Genomic DNA, 4,137 nt, shown 5'->3' on the forward strand with positions numbered 1-4,137 from the left:
CGATTTTGCATTACTTACTATAATCACAAAAAATGATGAAGAAACCAGAGGCATTGAGAGGGGCCTAGTTAAATAAGTCCCCGTACATCCAAACAATGAAATACCATGAATTTGTGGGTTTTTAAAAATAAGGTAAATGTTGAGGATGAACTGTTTAATGAAATACACTTCACCTCGCTCATACAAACAGTAACTGAAAATGGGTCACTCACATGTTAAACATAAAACTATAAAACTTTAGGGGAGAAATTCTTTTTTTTTTTTTTTGAGACAGAGTCTCGCTCTGTCACCCAGGCTGGAGTGCAGTAGCACGATCTCCACTCACTGCAAGCTCCGCCTCCCGGGTTCACGCCATTCTCCTGCCTCAGCCTCCCGTGTAGCTGGGACTACAGGCACCCGCCACTGTGCCCGGCTAATTTTTTTTGTATTTTTAATAGAGACAGGGTTTCACCATGTTAGTCAGGATGGTCTCGATCTCCTGACCTCGTGATCTGCCCGTCTCAGCCTCCCAAAGTGCTGGGATTACAGGCGTGAGCCACCGCGCCCAGCCTAGGGGAGAAATTCTAAGAGAAAAAATGGAGCCCTAGAACTAGGTAGAGATTTGAGACTTGACACCAAAAGCATGACCCCTCCAAATATGGATACATCAGAATTCGCCAACATTTAAAACCCAGGCTCTGGGAAACACTGGCTTGAGAGGATGAAATGAAAAAGTACAGACCAGGAGAGAAGACAGGCATTCCTGGGAGATGTTGCGGGTTCAGTTCCAGGCTCCCACAATCAAAGCAAATAGGGAAATAAACTCCGTTACCCAATGTTTTCCTTTCCCAGTGCATATACACGTTATGTTCACACTATGGTGTAATCTATTAAGTATGCAATAGCATTATGTCTGAAAACCATGTACATTCCTTAATTTAAACATACTTTCTTGGGCTGGGTGTGGTGGCTCAACCCTGTAATCTCAGCACTTAGGGAGGCCAGGGCAGGCGGATCTCTTGAGATCAGGAGTTCGAGACCCGCCTTGGCAATGTAGCAAAACCCTGTCTCCACCAAAAAATAAAATAAAATTAGCCAGGTGTGATGGTACATGTCTGTAATCCCAGCTACTAGGGAAGATGAGATGGGAGGATCGCTTGAGCCTGAGAGGTTGATGCTGCAGTGAACCATGTTTGTGCCACTGCACTCCAGCTTGAGTGACAGCACAAGACCCTGTCTCAAAAAAAGAAAAAAAAAAAAAGAATATTGGTTTGTTTAATAACTTGTGGTACAGAAAAAACTTTGCTAAAAAATGCTAAGGATTATCTGAGCCTTTAGAGACTCCTACATAATCTTTTTGATCTTTTAGCTGTTGGAGTCACGCCATGAAGCTGATTGGCTGCTGACTGATGAGGATGGTGGTTGCTGAAGGGTTGTGGGGGTGGTGCTGTGACAATTTCTTAAAATAAGACAGCAATGAAGTTTGCCACATTGATTGACTCTCTTTCACATAGGATTGATCTGTAGCTTTGTAGTGCTGTTTGATAGCATTTTACCCACAGTAGAACTCCTTTCAAAATTGAAGTCAGTACTCTCAGATCCTGGCGCAGCTTTATTAACTAAGTTTATGCACTATTCTAAATCCTTTGTTGTCATTTCAACAATGTTCACAGCATCTTCCCCAGGAATAGATTCTATCTCAGGAAACCACTTTCTTTGCTCATCCCTAAGAAGCAACTCCTCATCTGTTCAAGTTCAATCATGAAATCACAGCAATTCAATCACATCTCCAGGCTCCACTTCTAATTCTCGTTCTCTTGCTATTTCCCCCACATCTGCAGTGACTTTCTCCACTAAGTCCTGAGCCTCCAAAGTCATCCATGAGGGTTGGAATCCACTTCTTCCAATTCCTGTTAATGTGGCTAGTTTGACCTCATCCTATTTGAGCACAGATGTTCTTAATGGCATCTAGAATGGTGAATCCTTTTGAGAATGTTTTCAATTTACTTTGCCCAGATCCATCAGAGGAATCACCATGTATTGCAGCTACAGCCTTATGAAATGTATTTTTTTATTTTATATTATTATTATTATTATTATTATTTTATTATTATTTGAGATGGAGTCTTCGCTCTGTTCGGCCCAGGCTGGAATGCAAGTGGCCGGATCTCAGCTCACTGCAAGCTCTGCCTCCCGGCTTCACACCATTCTCCCTGCTCCGCCTCCGAGCAGCTGGGAGCCCACAGTGCCGGCCCATCTCCCCGGCTACGTTTGTATATTCAGCTAGAAAACGGAAATTTTCACACGTGCTTAGCCAACGGATGGTCTATCGATTCTCACTGACCTCCGTCAGATCCACCCGTCTCGGCCTCCCAAAGTGCTGGGATTACAGGCTTGGAGCCACTGCGCCCAGCCGAAATGTTATTTTTTATAACAAGCTTGAATAGTCCTTGATCATAGGCTGCAGAATGGATGTTGTGTTAGGCAGGCATGAAAACAACACTCATCTCCTGTATAATCTTCAGCAGAGCTCTTGGTGACCAGTTTGCATGTCAGGTGAGCAGTAATCTTTAAAGTATCCTATTTTGTTCTCGAGCCAGCAGTGAGGGCTCTCAGGGTGAGCGCTTAAACAGTAAACACATAAGCTGTAAAAAGATGTGCCTGTCATGCAGGCTTGATGCCATATTATAGAGCCAATAAGGCCGAAGTGAGATCTGGCCAACTTCTTTATTTTTTTTTATTGGTGGGAAAAGTCTCGCTCTGTCGCCCGGGCTGAGTTACTGTGGCCGGATCTCAGCTCACTGCAAGCTCCGCCTCCCGACGTACGCACGCCATTCCATGCACTACAAGACTCCCGAGTAGCTGGGAAGACTACAGGCGCCGCCAGAGAACATGGCTAGTTTTTGTATTCTATTAGTAGAGACGGGTCTTCACGGTGTCCTACGCCAAGAGATGGTTCTCGACTCTCCATGACTCGTGATATGACGATCTCGGCCTCCAAGTAGCTGGGATTACAGGCTTGAGCCACCAGCATAACCGCCCAGATCTGGCACAATTCTTAAGAGCCCAATACGAATTTGAAAATGGTGATAAGAATTGGTCCATTTAAAGTCCACCAGCTGCATTTACCCCTAACCAAGAAGAATCAAGCCGGTCCTTGAAGACTAGCCAGGCATGATTCCTTCTCTAGACTAGGAAAGTCCTAGACTATGCAATCCTATCATTCCAAACAAAGGCTCGTTTGTACTGCAAATTGAAAACATCTGCATCAAATGTTCAGTGCACCACTTCAATCGTGAACTCAGCTAGATCTTATTGGGTAATTACTGCCAGCGAGTCACTATCATACAGCACTAGCACTAGCCTTCATCTTGCCAAATTTTTAATGTATATCGGACCAGCCAGCGTCCTCTGCTAGCTTCAAACACTTCTGCAGCTTCCTCGCCTCTCTCAGCCTTGATAGAATTGAAGACAGTTAATGCTTTGTTCTGGATTAGGCTTCGTCTTAAGGGAATGTTGTGGCTGGTTTGATCTCCTAACCAGACAACTAAAAAAAAAACTTTTTCCATATCAAAAATAAGCTGTTTCACTTTGTTACCAATTGTGTGTTCACTGGAGTAGGACTTAATTTCCTTCAAGAACTTTTCCTTTGCATTCACGACTTGACTAGCTGTTTAGTGCAAAAGGCCTAGATTTTGGCCTCTCTCAGCTTTCAACATGCCTTCCTAGCTAAGCTTAATTATTTCTAGTTTTGGATTTGAAATGAGGGATGCATATCTCTTCCTTTCACTCAGAGGCCACTGTAGGGTTATTGATTGGCCTGGTTTCAATATTGTGTGTCAGAGAATAGGGAGGCCCAAGGAGAGAGAGCGACCTGAGGGAACAGCTGGTTGGTGGTGCATTGAGAGCACACACAATATCTATCCATTAGTTCACGGTCTTATAGGAGTGCAGTTCATGGTGCCCCAGAACAATGACAATAGTGACATCAAAGATCACTGATCATAGATGATCATAATACATATCATAATAGTGAAGAAGTTTGAAATGTTGTGAGAATTACCAAAATGTGACAGAGACCCAGAGTGATCACATGCTGGTGGGACGATGGCGCCAGAAGGTTTCCTTGATGCAGGATTACCACGGCCTTCAATTTGT

Source organism: Rhinopithecus bieti, unplaced genomic scaffold, assembly GCF_001698545.2.
Source record: "Rhinopithecus bieti isolate Rb0 unplaced genomic scaffold, ASM169854v2 scaffold_83612, whole genome shotgun sequence".
Lineage (NCBI taxonomy): Eukaryota > Metazoa > Chordata > Mammalia > Primates > Cercopithecidae > Rhinopithecus > Rhinopithecus bieti.